Source organism: Pristiophorus japonicus, chromosome 3, assembly GCF_044704955.1.
Source record: "Pristiophorus japonicus isolate sPriJap1 chromosome 3, sPriJap1.hap1, whole genome shotgun sequence".
In the NCBI taxonomy this organism is placed as follows: domain Eukaryota; kingdom Metazoa; phylum Chordata; class Chondrichthyes; family Pristiophoridae; genus Pristiophorus; species Pristiophorus japonicus.
The window spans coordinates 326,139,498-326,158,744 of NC_091979.1; the positions used below are offsets into that span (position 1 = coordinate 326,139,498).

The 19,247-nt window shown below is 43.7% G+C and overlaps 8 non-coding genes across 8 annotated transcripts; all 8 read left to right on the forward strand.

Annotated features, from left to right (window-relative positions):
• The first annotated feature begins 571 nt into the window (after positions 1–571).
• Positions 572–644, forward strand: trnav-aac (transfer RNA valine (anticodon AAC)). Its single transcript has one exon. It is a non-coding gene; the product is annotated as a tRNA-Val (tRNA).
• A 2,676-nt stretch (positions 645–3,320) lies between these two features.
• On the forward strand, positions 3,321–3,393 carry trnav-cac (transfer RNA valine (anticodon CAC)). Its single transcript has one exon. It is a non-coding gene; the product is annotated as a tRNA-Val (tRNA).
• Positions 3,394–6,068: 2,675 nt separating this feature from the next.
• Positions 6,069–6,141, forward strand: trnav-cac (transfer RNA valine (anticodon CAC)). Its single transcript has one exon. It is a non-coding gene; the product is annotated as a tRNA-Val (tRNA).
• Positions 6,142–8,816: 2,675 nt separating this feature from the next.
• Positions 8,817–8,889, forward strand: trnav-cac (transfer RNA valine (anticodon CAC)). The gene has a single exon. It is a non-coding gene; the product is annotated as a tRNA-Val (tRNA).
• A 2,675-nt stretch (positions 8,890–11,564) lies between these two features.
• Positions 11,565–11,637, forward strand: trnav-cac (transfer RNA valine (anticodon CAC)). The gene has a single exon. It is a non-coding gene; the product is annotated as a tRNA-Val (tRNA).
• Positions 11,638–13,174: 1,537 nt separating this feature from the next.
• trnav-cac (transfer RNA valine (anticodon CAC)) lies at positions 13,175–13,247 on the forward strand. Its single transcript has one exon. It is a non-coding gene; the product is annotated as a tRNA-Val (tRNA).
• A 2,674-nt stretch (positions 13,248–15,921) lies between these two features.
• On the forward strand, positions 15,922–15,994 carry trnav-aac (transfer RNA valine (anticodon AAC)). The gene has a single exon. It is a non-coding gene; the product is annotated as a tRNA-Val (tRNA).
• Positions 15,995–18,671: 2,677 nt separating this feature from the next.
• trnav-aac (transfer RNA valine (anticodon AAC)) lies at positions 18,672–18,741 on the forward strand. Its single transcript has one exon. It is a non-coding gene; the product is annotated as a tRNA-Val (tRNA).
• Positions 18,742–19,247: the final 506 nt, after the last annotated feature.

Below are 19,247 nucleotides of genomic sequence, written 5' to 3' on the forward strand. Positions count from 1 at the left end.
AAAATTCTTTTTCAAACATTTCTCTGACCGAATCTTCACAAAAGAAAAATGATGCTTTTAAAGTCATTAAACCCGAATTATCATGCACCGGAATCTTCTGAATCAGATGCCTCTCGTTGTGCCGACTGAATCCATGTCTCTTTCAATATTCTGCTGACATGCACACTATTAAATGTGCCACTAACTTATAGAATCAAAGAATAAGGGAATGGATGCAGCCCGTCGAGCCCATGCCAACTCTCAACAAGTCTCACTCCCCTGTCATTTCCCCACAGCTGTGCAATTTTTTTCATTCGGATACTTATCCAACTCCGTTTTGAAAGATAAGATTGAGTCTGACTCCACCGCCCTTTAGAGAAGTGTATTCCAGATTCTAACCACTTGCTGAGGAATGGCCACTCCTGTTCCTATGTATAAAGGCAGAGAAACACGGGATCAATTCCTGCCACACTCACAACCTTGCGAAGTATAGCACCGTTATTCTATTCTCGTGACACAAGCTCCAGAAGTGTAGTCCAGCTGTTGAGGTTAAAGCTCTGGTTATGTTCCCAACAATGTTTACTGCCACAGTGTTTCTGTAGTGTAGTGGTTATCACGTTCGCCTAACACGCGAAAAGTCCCCGGTTCGAAACCGGGCGGAAAAATTATGCAAACGTGTTCAATTAATGATAAGATAAAATTAAATCATTCATATTAGTGGTTCAATGTTAACAGAGTGCAGTGTCTCACGATGCTGTTCCATTTGCTGATTTCTCTCTACAGTTCTGTTCACACTCAAATTCTACACAGTGTCTCTCACTCCCTCCCGTTTACAGCCCTGACGCTGGAGTAACCATATCTCAAAGCTGCACATTCCGTGCATTCAGGTCAGCTGTGAGAGATTTTAAAGGATCCTGCCACGCCACCACGCTTCACAACAGAAAATTAAAGCCACAAACAAACCCATCGACTAATCGCTCTTCCTCAGCTCCAGAGTGAGTGAGGGCGGGACAAGCCCTAACTTCCGCTCCCACACTCTCCAATCAGCCGCTGCCGGCGGAAAGCGGAGAATGCAGCATCAAACGGCGGTTTACCGCCCTTCACTGGGCTGCAAAATGCCACCGTTCGAGACAACGCTCCCCGTACACCGAACAGCAGCCTCATAAGATGCTTCATCTCAGCTTCCTGAGTTCGAGCCCCAGCTTGCACGAACACTTCTTCACTGGAAACAGCATTAATTATCTGATTGCCACGTTTTGCATCATGAAAGTAATCCTAACCGATAATTATATAATCATAGAGGTTTACAGCATGGAAGGAGTCATTTACGCCCATCGTATCTGCACCGGCCAACAAATGCCCAGTTTTAGATGTGTACCCCTGCACCTCATTGCATTTCATGTGCACATCTAAGAACTGGTTAAATGTGGTGAGGGTTTCTGCCTGCACCACACTTTCAGGCAGTGAGTTTGAGACCCCCACAAACATCTGCATGCAGAATGTTCACTTCAAATCCCCTTTAACCCTTACACTAATTACTTTTAAATTATGCAGCCTGGTTGTTGACCACTCCACTATGTGAAATAGACCCTTTTAATCAACAATATCTAGGCCCCTCCTATTTTTATACACCTCAATGCGGTCGCCCATCAGGCTCCTCTGTTCCAAGGAAAACAAACCCATCCTATCCAATCTGTCCTCAAAGCAAAGTTGCTCCACTCCCGGCAACATCTACGTAAATCTCCTCTGTACCCTCTCCAGCGTATTCACGTTCTTCCTTCAATGCGGTGACCAGAACTGCACGCAGTACTCCAGCTGTGGCCTAACCAGAATTTTATACAGTTCTAGCATAACCCACTTGCTGTTCTCTTCCTTGCTTCTGCCAATAAATGCAACCATTCCATATGACTTCTTAACCAACTTTTCCAACTGGCCAGCTACCTTCAGGGATCTGTGGACAAGCAATCCCAGTTACCTTTGTTCCTCTACACTTCTCAATGTCATACCAGTTGATGTGTATTCCCTTTCCTTGTTAGCCCTCCACACAAATGCGCGATCTCTCACATTTCTGGTTTAAATTCAATTTGCCACTGCTCTACCCCCTTATCAGTTGATTGATATCTTCCTGGAGTCTCCAGCTTTCTTCTTCATTATCAACCACACTGCCTATTTTAATAACACCTGAAAACTTCGTAATCATAACACTTATATTCAAGTTTCGATCATTGATAAATACCATAAAAAGCAATGGATCTGGCACTGAAAACTGTGGAACCCCACTGGAAACATCCTTCCAGTCACAAAAACACCCATCAAACATTACCCTTTGCTTCCTGCCTCTGAGCCAAATTTGGATCCAATTTGCCACTTCGCCCTGAATCGCATGTGCTTTTACTTAGAAAATGCATAATCATTAAATGTTATCCTGCCTTCATGGGAAAACATCATTTATTGACTGATGATCTTCATTTGCACAACTAAAGAAATGTTAACTGAAGTGGAGTCCTTAATTGAATAACTTAGCTGTGCTCTGCACTTTACCTCTGAATCCATAAACCATTTTGGACACTGTGCTTTAGAAGTCTGCTTCAAAATGTTCATTGCTGGTAACATGTACATGAGACGTTCGAAACAGTGAGATAGACTGTAGTGCAAGGGACTGCTTATTGTGAAACAGCAAAGAAAATATGCATTCTGGAATAATAACATCGAAAAGAAGTGTGGCCCTAACAGCCAAAAAGAAGATGAAGTGCTGAGCCCTTCTCAGCAAAAAATTATTTTCCCAAACATTTCTCTGACCGAATCTTCACAAAACAAAAATGATGCTTTTAAAGTCATTAAACCCGAATTTTCGTGCACCCGAATCTTCTGAATCAGATGCCTCTCGTTGTGCCGACTGAATCCATGTCCCTTTCAATATTCTGCTGACATGCACACTATTAAATGTGCCACTAACTTATAAAATCGAAGAATAAGGGAATGGTTGCAGCCCGTCGAGCCCATGCCAACTCTCAACAAGTCTCACGCCCCTGTCATTTACCCACAGCTGTGCAATTTTTTTCATTCGGATATTTATCCAACTCCGTTTTGAAAGATAAGATTGAGTCTGACTCCACCGCCCTTTGGAGCAGTGTATTCCAGATTCTAACCACTTGCTGAGGAATGGCCACTCCTGTTCCTATGTATAAAGGCAGAGAAACACGGGATCAATGCCTGCCACACTCACAACCTTGCTAAATATAGCACCGTCATTCTATTCTCGTGACACAAGCTCCAGAAGTGTGGTCCAGCTGTTGAGGTTAAAGCTCTGGTTATGTTCCCAACAATGTTACTGCCACAGCGTTTCCGTAGTGTAGTGGTTATCACGTTTGCCTCACACGCGAAAGGTCCCCGGTTCGAAACCGGGCGGAAACATTATGCAAACGTGTTCAATTAATGATTGTATAAAATTAAATCATTCATATTAGTGGTTCAATATTAACAGAGTACAGTGTCTCACGATGCTGTTCCATTTGCTGATTTCTCTCTGCAGTTCTGTTCACACTCAAATTCTACACAGTGTCTCTCACTCCCTCCCGTTTCCAGCCCTGACGCTGGAGAAACCATATCTCAAAGCTGCACATTCCGTGCATTCAGGTCAGCTGTGAGAGATTATTAAAGGATCCTGCCACGCCACCACGCTTCACAACAGAAAATTAAAGCCACAAACAAACCCATCGAATAATCGCTCTTCCCCAGCTCCAGAGTGAGTGAGGGCGGGACAAGCCCTAACTTCCGCTCCCACACTCTCCAATCAACCGCTGCCGGCGGAAAGCGGAGAATGCAGCATCAAACAGCGGTTTACCGCCCTTCACTGGGCTGCAAAATGCCACCGTTCGAGACAACGCCCCCCGTACACCGAACAGCAGCCTCATAAGATGCTTCATCTCAGCTTCCTGACTTCGAGCCCCAGCTTGCACGAACACTTCTTCACTGGAAACACCATTAATTATCTGATTGCCACGTTTTGCATCATGAAAGTAATCCTTACCGATAATTATATAATCATAGAGGTTTACAGCATGGAAGGAGTCATTTAAGCCCATCGTATCTGCACCGGCCAACAAATGCCCACTTTTAGGTGTGTCCCCCTGCACCTTATTGCATTTCATGTGCACATCTCAGAACTTGTTAAATGTGGTGAGGGTTTCTGCCTGCACCACACTTTCAGGCAGTGAGTTTGAGACCCCCACAAACATCTGCATGCAGAATGTTCACTTCAAATCCACTTTAACCCTTACACTAATTACTTTTAAATTATGCAGCCTGGTTGTTGACCACTCCACTATGTGAAATAGACCCTTTTACTCAACAATATCTAGGCCCCTCCTATTTTTATACACCTCAATGCTGTCGCCCATCAGGCTCCTCTGTTCCAAGGAAAACAAACCCATCCTATCCAATCTGTCCTCATAGCAAAGTTGCTCCACTCCCGGCAACATCTACGTAAATCTCCTCTGTACCCTCTCCAGCGTATTCACGTCCTTCCTTCAATGCGGTGACTAGAACTGCACGCAGTACTCCAGCTGTGGCCTAACCAGAATTTTATACAGTTCTAGCATAACCCACTTGCTGTTCTGTTCCTTGCTTCTGCCAATAAATGCAACCATTCCATATGACCTTCTTAACCAACTTTTCCAACTTTCCAGCTACCTTCAGGGATCTGTGGACAAGCAATCCCAGTTACCTTTGTTCCTCTACACTTCTCAATGTCATACCAGTTGATGTGTATTCCCTTTCCTTGCTAGCCCTCCACAAATGCGCGATCTCTCACATCTCTGGATTAAATTCCATTTGCCACTGCTCTACCCCCTTATCAGTTGATTGATATCTTCCTGGAGTCTCCAGCTTTCTTCTTCATTGTCAACCCACTGCCTATTTTAATAACACCTGAAAACTTCGTCATCATAACACCTATATTCAAGTTTAGATCATTGATAAATACCATAAAAAGCAATGGATCTGGCACTGAAAACTGCGGAACCCCACTGGAAACATACTTCCAGTCACAAAAACACCCATCAAACATTACCCTTTGCTTCCTGCCTCTGAGCCAAATTTGGATCCAATATGCCACTTCGCCCTGAATCACATGGGCTTTTACTTAGAAAATGCATAATCATTAAATGTTATCCTGCCTTCATGGGAAAACATCATTAATTGACTGATGATCTTCATTTGCACAACTAAAGAAATGTTAACTGAAGGAGAGTCCTTAATTGAATAACTTAGCTGTGCTCTGCACTTTACCTCTGAATCCATAAACCATTTTGGACACTGTGCTTTAGAAGTCTGCTTCAAAATGTTCATTGCTGGTAACATGTACATGAGACGGTGGAAACAGTGAGATAGACTGTAGTGCAAGGGACTGGTTATTGTGAAACAGCAAAGAAAATATACATTCTGGAAGAATACAATCGAAAAGAAGTGTGACCCGAACAGCCAAAAAGAAGATGAAGTGCTGAGCCCTTTTCAGTAAAAAATTATTTTCCCAAACATTTCTCTGACCGAATCTTCACAAAACAAAAATGATGCTTTTAAAGTCATTAAACCCGAATTTTCGTGCACCCGAATCTTCTGAATCAGATGCCTCTCGTTGTGCCGACTGAATCCATGTCCCTTTCAATATTCTGCTGACATGCACACTATTAAATGTGCCACTAACTTCTAGAATCAAAGAATAAGGGAATGGTTGCAGCCCGTCGAGCCCATGCCAACTCTCAACATGTCTCACTCCCCTGTCACTTACCCACAGCTGTGCAATTTTTTTCATTCGGATACTTATCCAGCTCCGTTTTGAAAGATAAGATTGAGTCTGACTCCACCGCCCTTTAGAGCAATGTATTCCAGATTCTAACTACTTGCTGAGGAATGGCCACTCCTGTTCCTATGTATAAAGGCAGAGAAACACGGGATCAATTACTGCCTCACTCACAACCTTGCGAAATATAGCACCGTCATTCTATTCTCGTGACACAAGCTCGAGAAGTGTAGTCCAGCTGTTGAGGTTAAAGCTCTGGTTATGTTCCCAACAACGTTACTGGCACAGCGTTTCCGTAGTGTAGTGGTTATCACGTTCGCCTCACACGCGAAAGGTCCCTGGTTCGAAACCGGGCGGAAACATTATGCAAACGTGTTCAATTAATGATTAGATAAAATTAAATCATTCATATTTGTGGTGCAATATTAACACAGTGCAGTGTCTCACGATGCTGGTCCATTTGCTGATTTCTCTCTGCAGTTCTGTTCACACTCAAATTCTACACAGTGTCTCTCACTCCCTCCCGTTTCCAGCCCTGACGCTGGAGAAACCATATCTCAAAGCTGCACATTCCGTGCATTCAGGTCAGCTGTGAGAGATTATTAAAGGATCCTGCCACGCCACCACGCTTCACAACAGAAAATTAAAGCCACAAACAAACCCATCGACTAATCGCTCTTCCACAGCTCCAGAGTGAGTGAGGGCGAGACAAGCCCTAACTTCCGCTCCCACACTCTCCAATCAGCCGCTGCCGGCGGAAAGCGGAGAATGCAGCATCAAACAACGGTTTGCCGCCCTTCACTGGGCTGCAAAATGCCACCGTTCGAGACAACGCTCTCCGTACACCAAACAGCAGCCTCATAAGATGCTTCATCTCAGCTTCCTGAGTTCGAGCCCCAGCTTGCACGAACACTTCTTCACTGGAAACACCATTAATTATCTGATTGCCACGTTTTGCATCATGAAAGTAATCCTAACCGATAATTATATAATCATAGAGGTTTACAGCATGGAAGGAGTCATTTAAGCCCATCGTATCTGCACCAGCCAACAAATGTCCAGTTTTAGGTGTGTCCCCCTGCACCTTATTGCATTTCATGTGCACATCTCAGAACTTGTTAAATGTGGTGAGGGTTTCTGCCTGCACCACACTTTCAGGCAGTGAGTTTGAGACCCCCACAAACATCTGCATGCAGAATGTTCACTTCAAATCCCCTTTAACCCTTACACTAATTACTTTTAAATTATGCAGCCTGGTTGTTGACCACTCCACTATGTGAAATAGACCCTTTTAATCAACAATATCTAGGCCCCTCCTTTTTATATACACCTTAATGCTGTCGCCCATCAGCCTCCTCTGTTCCAAGGAAAACAAACCCATCCTATCCAATCTGTCCTCATAGCAAAGTTGCTCCACTCCTGGCAACATCTACGTAAATCTCCTCTGTACCCTCTCCAGCGTATTCACGTCCTTCCTTCAATGCGGTGACTAGAACTGTACGCAGTACTCCAGCTGTGGCCTAACCAGAATTTTATACAGTTCTAGCAAAACCCACTTGCTGTTCTGTTCCTTGCTTCTGCCAATAAATGCAACCATTCCATATGACTTCTTAACCAACTTTTCCAACTGACCAGCTACCTTCAGGGATCTGTGGACAAGCAATCCCAGTTACCTTTGTTCCTCTACACTTCTCAATGTCATACCAGTTGATGTGTATTCCCTTTCCTTGTTAGCCCTCCACAAATGCGCGATCTCTCACATCTCTGGATTAAATTCCATTTGCCACTGCTCTACCCCCTTATCAGTTGATTGATATCTTCCTGGATTCTCCAGCTTTCTTCTTCATTATCAATCACACTGCCTATTTTAATAACACCTGAAAACTTCGTAATTATAACACCTATATTCAAGTTTAGTTCATTGATAAATACCATAAAAAGCAATGGATCTGGCACTGAAAACTGTGGAACCCCAGTGGAAACATCCTTCCAGTCACAAAAACACCCATCAAACATTACCCTTTGCTTCCTGCCTCTGAGCCAAATTTGGATCCAATTTGCCACTTCGCCCTGAATCGCATGTGCTTTTACTTAGAAAATGCATAATCATTAAATGTTATCCTGCCCTCATGGGAAAACATCATTTATTGACTGATGATCTTCATTTGCACAACTAAAGAAATGTTAACTGAAGTGGAGTCCTTAATTGAATAACTTAGCTGTGCTCTGCACTTTACCTCTGAATCCATAAACCATTTTGGACACTGTGCTTTAGAAGTCTGCATCAAAATGTTCATTGCTGGTAACATGTACATGAGACGTTCGAAACAGTGAGATAGACTGTAGTGCAAGGGACTGCTTATTGTGAAACAGCAAAGAAAATATGCATTCTGGAATAATAACATCGAAAAGAAGTGTGGCCCTAACAGCCAAAAAGAAGATGAAGTGCTGAGCCCTTCTCAGCAAAAAATTATTTTCCCAAACATTTCTCTGACCGAATGTTCACAAAACAAAAATGATGCTTTTAAAGTCATTAAACCCGAATTTTCGTGCACCCGAATCTTCTGAATCAGATGCCTCTCGTTGTGCCGACTGAATCCATGTCCCTTTCAATATTCTGCTGACATGCACACTATTAAATGTGCCACTAACTTATAAAATCAAAGAATAAGGGAATGGTTGCAGCCCGTCGAGCCCATGCCAACTCTCAACAAGTCTCACTCCCCTGTCATTTACCCACAGCTGTGCAATTTTTTTCATTCGGATATTTATCCAACTCCGTTTTGAAAGATAAGATTGAGTCTGACTCCACCGCCCTTTAGAGCAGTGTATTCCAGATTCTAACCACTTGCTGAGGAATGGCCACTCCTGTTCCTATGTTTCAAGGCAGAGAAACACGTGATCAATGCCTGCCACACTCACAACCTTGCTAAATATAGCACCGTCATTCGATTCTCGTGACACAAGCTCCAGAAGTGTAGTCCAGCTGTTGAGGTTAAAGCTCTGGTTATGTTCCCAACAATGTTACTGCCACAACGTTTCCGTAGTGTAGTGGTTATCACGTTTGCCTCACACGCGAAAGGTCCCCGGTTCGAAACCGGGCGGAAACATTTTGCAAACGTGTTCAATTAATGATTGTATAAAATTAAATCATTCATATTAGTGGTTCAATATTAACAGAGTACAGTGTCTCACGATGCTGTTCCATTTGCTGATTTCTCTCTGCAGTTCTGTTCACACTCAAATTCTACACAGTGTCTCTCACTCCCTCCCGTTTCCAGCCCTGACGCTGGAGAAACCATATCTCAAAGCTGCACATTCCGTGCATTCAGGTCAGCTGTGAGAGATTATTAAAGGATCCTGCCACGCCACCACGCTTCACAACAGAAAATTAAAGCCACAAACAAACCCATCGAATAATCGCTCTTCCCCAGCTCCAGAGTGAGTGAGGGCGGGACAAGCCCTAACTTCCGCTCCCACACTCTCCAATCAGCCGCTGCCGGCGGAAAGCGGAGAATGCAGCATCAAACAGCGGTTTACCGCCCTTCACTGAGCTGCAAAATGCCACCGTTCGAGACAACGCTCCCCGTACACCGAACAGCAGCCTCATAAGATGCTTCATCTCAGCTTCCTGACTTCGAGCCCCAGCTTGCACGAACACTTCTTCACTGGAAACACCATTAATTATCTGATTGCCACGTGTTGCATCATGAAAGTAATCCTTACCGATAATTATATAATCATAGAGGTTTACAGCATGGAAGGAGTCATTTAAGCCCATCGTATCTGCACCGGCCAACAAATGCCCACTTTTCGGTGTGTCCCCCTGCACCTTATTGCATTTCATGTGCACATCTCAGAACTTGTTAAATGTGGTGAGGGTTTCTGCCTGCACCACACTTTCAGGCAGTGAGTTTGAGACCCCCACAAACATCTGCATGCAGAATGTTCACTTCAAATCCCCTTTAACCCTTACACTAATTACTTTTAAATTATGCAGCCTGGTTGTTGACCACTCCACTATGTGAAATAGACCCTTTTACTCAACAATATCTAGGCCCCTCCTATTTTTATACACCTCAATGCTGTCGCCCATCAGGCTCCTCTGTTCCAAGGAAAACGAACCCATCCTATCCAATCTGTCCTCATAGCAAAGTTGCTCCACTCCCGGCAACATCTACGTAAATCTCCTCTGTACCCTCTCCAGCGTATTCACGTCCTTCCTTCAATGCGGTGACTAGAACTGCACGCAGTACTCCAGCTGTGGCCTAACCAGAATTTTATACAGTTCTAGCATAACCCACTTGCTGTTCTGTTCCTTGCTTCTGCCAATAAATGCAACCATTCCATATGACCTTCTTAACCAACTTTTCCAACTTTCCAGCTACCTTCAGGGATCTGTGGACAAGCAATCCCAGTTACCTTTGTTCCTCTACACTTCTCAATGTCATACCAGTTGATGTGTATTCCCTTTCCTTGCTAGCCCTCCACAAATGCGCGATCTCTCACATCTCTGGATTAAATTCCATTTGCCACTGCTCTCCCCCCTTATCAGTTGATTGATATCTTCCTGGAGTCTCCAGCTTTCTTCTTCATTGTCAACCCACTGCCTATTTTAATAACACCTGAAAACTTCGTCATCATAACACCTATATTCAAGTTTAGATCATTGATAAATACCATAAAAAGCAATGGATCTGGCACTGAAAACTGCGGAACCCCACTGGAAACATACTTCCAGTCACAAAAACACCCATCAAACATTACCCTTTGCTTCCTGCCTCTGAGCCAAATTTGGATCCAATATGCCACTTCGCCCTGAATCACATGGGCTTTTACTTAGAAAATGCATAATCATTAAATGTTATCCTGCCTTCATGGGAAAACATCATTAATTGACTGATGATCTTCATTTGCACAACTAAAGAAATGTTAACTGAAGGAGAGTCCTTAATTGAATAACTTAGCTGTGCTCTGCACTTTACCTCTGAATACATAAACCATTTTGGACACTGTGCTTTAGAAGTCTGCTTCAAAATGTTCATTGCTGGTAACATGTACATGGGAAGTTGGAAACAATGAGATAGACTCTAGTGCAAGGGACTGATTATTGTGAAACAGCAAAGAAAATATACATTCTGGAAGAATACCATCGAAAAGAAGTGTGACCCTAACAGCCAAAAAGAAGATGAAGTGCTGAGTCCTTTTCAGCAAAAAATTCTTTTCCCAAACATTTCTCTGACCGAATCTTCACAAAACAAAAATGATGCTTTTAAAGTCATTAAACCCGAATTTTCGTGCACCCGAATCTTCTGAATCAGATGCCTCTCGTTGTGCCTACTGAATCCATGTCCCTTTCAATATTCTGCTGACATGCACACTATTAAATGTGCCACTAACTTATGCAATCAAAGAATAAGGGAATGGTTGCAGCCCGTCGAGCCCATGCCAACTCTCAACAAGTCTCACTCCCCTGTCATTTACACACAGCTGTGCAATTTTTTGCATTCGGATGCTTATCCAACTCCGTTTTAAAAGATAAGATTGAGTCTGACTCCACCGCCCTTTAGAGCAGTGTATTCCAGATTCTAACCACTTGCTGAGGAATGGCCACTCCTGTTCCTATGTATAAAGGCAGAGAAACACGTGATCAATTCCTGCCACACTCACAACCTTGCTAAATATCGCACCGTTGTTCTCTTCTCGTGACACAAGCTCCAGAAGTGTAGTCCAGCTGTTGAGGTTAAAGCTCTGATTATGTTCCCAACAATGTTTCTGCCGCAGCGTTTCCGTAGTGTAGTGGTTATCACGTTCGCCTCACACGCGAAAGGTCCCCGGTTCGAAACCGGGTGGAAACATTATGCAAACGTGTTCAATTAATGATTAGATAAAATTAAATCATTAATATTCGTGGTTCAATATTAACAGAGTGCAGTGTCTCACGATGCTGTTCCATTTGATGATTTCTCTCTGCAGTTCTGTTCACACTCAAATTCGACACAGTGTCTCTCACTCCCTCCCGTTTCCAGCCCTGACGCTGGAGAAACCATATCTCAAAGCTGCACATTCCGTGCATTCAGGTCAGCTGTGAGAGATTATTAAAGGATCCTGCCACGCCACCACGCTTCACAACAGAAAATTAAAGCCACAAACAAACCCATCGACGAATCGCTCTTCCCCAGCTCCAGAGTGAGTGAGGGCTGGACAAGCCCTAACTTCCGCTCCCACACTCTCCAATCAGCCGCTGCCGGCGGAAAGCGGAGAATGCAGCATCAAACAGCGGTTTACCGCCCTTCACTGGGCTGCAACATGCCACCGTTCGATAGAACGCTCCCCGTACACCGAACAGCAGCCTCATAAGATGCTTCATCTCAGCTTCCTGAGTTCGAGCCCCAGCTTGCACGAACACTTCTTCACTGGAAACACCATTAATTATCTGATTGCCACGTTTTGCATTTTGAAAGTAATCCCAACCGATAATTATATAATCATAGAGGTTTACAGCATGGAAGGAGTCATTTAAGCCCATCGTATCTGCACCGGCCAACAAATGCCAAGTTTTAGGTGTGTACCCCTGCACCTTATTGCATTTCATGTGCACGTCTAAGAACTTGTTAAATGTGGTGAGGGTTTCTGCCTGCTTCAAAATGTTCATTGCTGGTAACATGTACATGGGAAGTTGGAAACAATGAGATAGACTCTAGTGCAAGGGACTGATTATTGTGAAACAGCAAAGAAAATATACATTCTGGAAGAATACCATCGAAAAGAAGTGTGACCCTAACAGCCAAAAAGAAGATGAAGTGCTGAGTCCTTTTCAGCAAAAAATTCTTTTCCCAAACATTTCTCTGACCGAATCTTCACAAAACAAAAATGATGCTTTTAAAGTCATTAAACCCGAATTTTCGTGCACCCGAATCTTCTGAATCAGATGCCTCTCGTTGTGCCTACTGAATCCATGTCCCTTTCAATATTCTGCTGACATGCACACTATTAAATGTGCCACTAACTTATGCAATCAAAGAATAAGGGAATGGTTGCAGCCCGTCGAGCCCATGCCAACTCTCAACAAGTCTCACTCCCCTGTCATTTACACACAGCTGTGCAATTTTTTGCATTCGGATGCTTATCCAACTCCGTTTTAAAAGATAAGATTGAGTCTGACTCCACCGCCCTTTAGAGCAGTGTATTCCAGATTCTAACCACTTGCTGAGGAATGGCCACTCCTGTTCCTATGTATAAAGGCAGAGAAACACGTGATCAATTCCTGCCACACTCCCAACCTTGCTAAATATCGCACCGTTGTTCTCTTCTCGTGACACAAGCTCCAGAAGTGTAGTCCAGCTGTTGAGGTTAAAGCTCTGATTATGTTCCCAACAATGTTTCTGCCGCAGCGTTTCCGTAGTGTAGTGGTTATCACGTTCGCCTCACACGCGAAAGGTCCCCGGTTCGAAACCGGGTGGAAACATTATGCAAACGTGTTCAATTAATGATTAGATAAAATTAAATCATTAATATTCGTGGTTCAATATTGACAGAGTGCAGTGTCTCACGATGCTGTTCCATTTGATGATTTCTCTCTGCAGTTCTGTTCACACTCAAATTCGACACAGTGTCTCTCACTCCCTCCCGTTTCCAGCCCTGACGCTGGAGAAACCATATCTCAAAGCTGCACATTCCGTGCATTCAGGTCAGCTGTGAGAGATTATTAAAGGATCCTGCCACGCCACCACGCTTCACAACAGAAAATTAAAGCCACAAACAAACCCATCGACTAATCGCTCTTTCCCAGCTCCAGAGTGAGTGAGGGCGGGACAAGCCCTAACTTCCGCTCCCACACTCTCCAATCAGCCGCTGCCGGCGGAAAGCGGAGAATGCAGCATCAAACAGCGCTTTACCGCTCTTCACTGGGCTGCAAAATGCCAGCGTTCGAGAGAACGCTCCACCTGCTCCGAACAACAGCCTCACAAGATGCTTGATCTCAGCTTCCTGAGTTCGAGCCCCAGCTTGCACGAACACTTCTTCACTGGAAACGCCATTAATTATCTGATTGCCACTTTTTGCATCATGAAAGTAATCCTAACCGATAATTATATAATCATAGAGGTTTACAGCATGGAAGGAGTCATTTAAGCCCATCGTATCTGCACCGGCCAACAAATGCCCAGTTTTAGGTGTGTACCCCTGCACCTTATTGCATTTCATGTGCACATCTAAGAACTGGTTAAATGTGGTGAGGGTTTCTGCCTGCACCACACTTTCAGGCAGTGAGTTTGAGACCCCCACAAACATCTGCATGCAGAATGTTCACTTCAAATCCCCTTTAACCCTTACACTAATTACTTTTAAATTATGCAGCCTGGTTGTTGACCACTCCACTATGTGAAATAGACCCTTTTAATCAACAATATCTAGGCCCCTCCTATTTTTATACACCTCAATGCTGTCGCCCATCAGCCTCCTCTGTTCCAAGGAAAACAAACCCATCCTATCCAATCTGTCCTCATAGCAAAGTTGCTCCACTCCCGGCAACATCTACGTAAATCTCCTCTGTACCCTCTCCAGCGTATTCACGTTCTTCCATCAATGCGGTGAACAGAACTGCACGCAGTACTCCAGCTGTGGCCTAACCAGAATTTTATACAGTTCTAGCATAACCCACTTGCTGTACTCTTCCTTGCTTCTGCCAATAAATGCAACCATTCCATATGACTTCTTAACCAACTTTTCCAACTGGCCAGCTACCTTCAGGGATCTGTGGACAAGCAATCCCAGTTACCTTTGTTCCTCTACACTTCTCAATGTCATACCAATTGATGTGTATTCCCTTTCCTTGTTAGCCCTCCACAAATGCGCGATCTCTCACATCTCTGGTTTAAATTCAATTTGCCACTGCTCTACCCCCTTATCAGTTGATTGATATCTTCCTGGAGTCTCCAGCTTTCTTCTTCATTATCAACCACACTGCCTATTTTAATAACACCTGAAAACTTCGTAATCATAACACCTATATTCAAGTTTAGATCATTGATAAATACCATAAAAAGCAATGGATCTGGCACTGAAAACTGTGGAACCACACTGGAAACATCCTTCCAGTCACAAAAACACCCATCAAACATTACCCTTTGCTTCCTGCCTCTGAGCCAAATTTGGATCCAATTTGCCACTTCGCCCTGAATCACATGGGCTTTTACTTAGAAAATGCATAATCATTAAATGTTATCCTGCCTTCATGGGAAAACATCATTAATTGACTGATGATCTTCATTTGCACAACTAAAGAAATGTTAACTGAAGGAGAATTCTTAATTGAATAACTTATCTGTGCTCTGCACTTTACCTCTGAATCCATAAACCATTTTGGACACTGTGATTTAGAAGTCTGCTTCAAAATGTTCATTGCTGGAAACATATACATGAGACGTTGGAAACAGTGAGATAGACTGCAGTGCAAGGGACTGGTTAATGTGAAACAGCAAAGAAAATATACATTCTGGAAGAATACCATCGAAAAGAAGTGTGGCCCTAACAGCCAAAAAGAAGATGAAGTGCTGAGCCCTTTTCAGCAAAAAATTCTTTTTCAAACATTTCTCTGACCGAATCTTCACAAAAGAAAAATGATGCTTTTAAAGTCATTAAACCCGAATTTTCATGCACCGGAATCTTCTGAATCAGATGCCTCTCGTTGTGCCGACTGAATCCATGTCCCTTTCAATATTCTGCTGACATGCACACTATTAAATGTGCCACTAACTTATAGAATCAAAGAATAAGGGAATGGATGCAGCCCGTCGAGCCCATGCCAACTCTCAACAAGTCTCACTCCCCTGTCATTTACCCACAGCTGTGCAATTTTTTTCATTCGGATACTTATCCAACTCCGTTTTGAAAGATAAGATTGAGTCTGACTCCACCGCCCTTTAGAGAAGTGTATTCCAGATTCTAACCACTTGCTGAGGAATGGCCACTCCTGTTCCTATGTATAAAGGCAGAGAAACACGGGATCAATTCCTGCCACACTCACAACTTTGCTAAATACAGCACCGTTATTCGATTCTCGTGACACAAGCTCCAGAAGTGTGGTCCAGCTGTTGAGATTAAAGCTCTGGTTGTGTTCCCAACGATGTTACTGCACCAGCGTTTCCGTAGTGTAGTGGTTATCACGTTCGCCTAACACGCGAAAGGTCCCCGGTTCGAAACCGGGTAGAAACATTATGCAAACGTGTTCAATTAATTATAAGATAAAAATAAATCATTCAGATTAGTGGTTCAATGTTAAAAGAGTGCAGTGTCTCACGATGCTATTCCATTTGCTGATTTCTCTCTACAGTTCTGTTCACACTCAAATTCTACACAGTGTCTCTCACTCCCTCCCGTTTCCAATCCTGACGCTGGAGAAACCATATCTCAAAGCTGCACATTCCGTGCATTCAGGTCAGCTGTGAGAGATTATTAAAGGATCCTGCCACGCCACCACGCTTCACAACAGAAAATTAAAGCCACAAACAAACCCATCGACTAATCGCTCTTCCTCAGCTCCAGAGTGAGTGAGGGCGGGACAAGCCCTAACTTCCGCTCCCACACTCTCCAATCAGCCGCTGCCGGCGGAAAGCGGAGAATGCAGCATCAAACAGCGGTTTACCGCCCTTCACTGGGCTGCAAAATGCCACCGTTCCAGACAACGCTCCCCGTGCTCCGAACAGCAGCCTCATAAGATGCTTCATCTCAGCTTCCTGAGTTCGAGCCCCAGCTTGCACGAACACTTCTTCACTAGAAACAGCATTAATTATCTGATTGCCACGTTTTGCATCATGAAAGTAATCCTAACCGATAATTATATAATCATAGAGGTTTACAGCATGGAAAGAGTCATTTACGCCCATCGTATCTGCACCGGCCAACAAATGCCCAGTTTTAGGTGTGTACCCCTGCACCTTATTGCATTTCATGTGCACATCTACGAACTGGTTAAATGTGGTGAGGGTTTCTGCCTGCACCACACTTTCAGGCAGTGAGTTTGAGACCCCCACAAACATCTGCATGCAGAATGTTCACTTCAAATCCCCTTTAACCCTTACACTAATTACTTTTAAATTATGCAGCCTGGTTGTTGACCACTCCACTATGTGAAATAGACCCTTTTAATCAACAATATCTAGGCCCCTCCTATTTTTATACACCTCAATGCGGTCGCCCATCAGCTTCCGCTGTTCCAAGGAAAACAAACTCATCCTATCCAATCTGTCCTCATAGCAAAGTTGCTCCACTCCCGGCAACATCTACGTAAATCTCCTCTGTACCCTCTCCAGCGTATTCACGTTCTTCCTTCAATGCGGTGACCAGAACTGCACGCAGAACTCCAGCTGTGGCCTAACCAGAATTTTATAAAGTTCGAGCATAACCCACTTGCTGTTCTGTTCCTTGCTTCTGCCAATAAATGCAACCATTCCATTGGAATTCTTAATCAACTTTACCAACTGGTCAGCTACCTTCAGGGATCTGATAACAAGCAATCCCAGTTACATTTGTTCCTCTACACTTCTCAATGTCATACCAGTTGATGTGTATTCCCTTTCCTTGTTAGCCCTCCACAAATGCGCGATCTCTCACATCTCTGGATTAAATTCAGTTTGCCACTGCTCTACCCCCTTATCAGTTGATTGATATCTTCCTGGAGTCTCCAGCTTTCTTCTTCATTATCAACCACACTGCCTATTTTAATAACACCTGAAAACTTCGTAATCATAACACCTATATTCAAGTTTAGATCATTGATAAATACCATAAAAAGCAATGGATCTGGCACTGAAAACTGTGGAACCACACTGGAAACATCCTTCCAGTCACAAAAACACCCATCAAACATTACCCTTTGCTTCATGCCTCTGAGCCAAATTTGGATCCAATTTGCAACTTCGCCCTGAATCACATGGGCTTTTACTTAGAAAATGCATAATCATTAAATGTTATCCTGCCTTCATGGGAAAACATCATTAATTGACTGATGATATTCATTTGCACAACTAAAGAAATGTGATCTGAAGTAGAATCCTTAATTGAATAACTTATCTGTGCTCTGCACTTTACCTCTGAATCCATAAACCATTTTGGACACTGTGCTTTAGAAGTCTGCTTCAAAATGTTCATTGCTGGTAACATGTAGATGAGACGTTGGAAACAGTGAGATAGACTGCAGTGCAAGGGACTGGTTATTGTGGAACAGCAAAGAAAATATACATTCTGGAAGAATACCATCGAAAAGAAGTGTGGCCCTAACAGCCAAAAAGAAGATGAAGTGCTGAGCCCTTTTCAGCAAAAAATTATTTTTCAAACATTTCTCTGACCGAATCTTCACAAAAGAAAAATGATGCTTTTGAAGTCATTAAACCCGAATTTTCATGCACCGGAATCTTCTGAATCAGATGCCTCTCGTTGTGCCGACTGAATCCATGTCCCTTTCAATATTCTGCTGACATGCACACTATTAAATGTGCCACTAACTTATAGAATCAAAGAATAAGGGAATGGATGCAGCCCGTCGAGCCCATGCCAACTCTCAACAAGTCTCACTCCCCTGTCATTTACCCACAGCTGTGCAATTTTTTTCATTCGGAGACTTATCCAACTCCGTTTTGAAAGATAAGATTGAGTCTGACTCCACCGCCCTTTAGAGAAGTGTATTCCAGATTCTAACCACTTGCTGAGGAATGGCCACTCCTGATCCTATGTATAAAGGCAGAGAAACACGGGATCAATTCCTGCCACACTCACAACCTTGCTAAATATAGCACCGTAATTCGATTCTCGTGACACAAGCTCCGGAAGTGTAGTCCAGCTGTTGAGGTTAAAGCTCTGGTTATGTTCCCAACGATGTTACTGCACCAGCGTTTCCGTAGTGTAGTGGTTATCACGTTCGCCTAACACGCGAAAGGTCCCCGGTTCGAAACCGGGCTGAACATTATGCAAACGTGTTCAATTAATTATAAGATACAATTAAATCATTCAGATTAGTTGTTCAATGTTAACAGAGTGCAGTGTCTCACGATGCTGTTCCATTTGCTGATTTCTCTCTGCAGTTCTGTTCACACTCAAATTCTGCACAGTGTCTCTCACTCCCTCCCGTTTCCAGCCCTGACGCTGGAGAAACCATATCTCAAAGCTGCACATTCCGTGCATTCAGGTCAGCTGTGACAGATTATTAAAGGATCCTGCCACGCCACCACGCTTCACAACAGAAAATTAAAGCCACAAACAAACCCATCGACTAATCGCTCTTCCCCAGCTCCAGAGTGAGTGAGGGCGGGACAAGCCCTAACTTCCGCTCCCACACTCTCCAATCAGTGGCTGCCGGTGGAGAGCGGAGAATGCAACATCAAACAGCGGTTTACCACCCTTCACTGGGCTGCAAAATGCCACCGTCCGAGAAAACGCTCCCCGTACACCAAACAGCAGCCTCATAAGATGC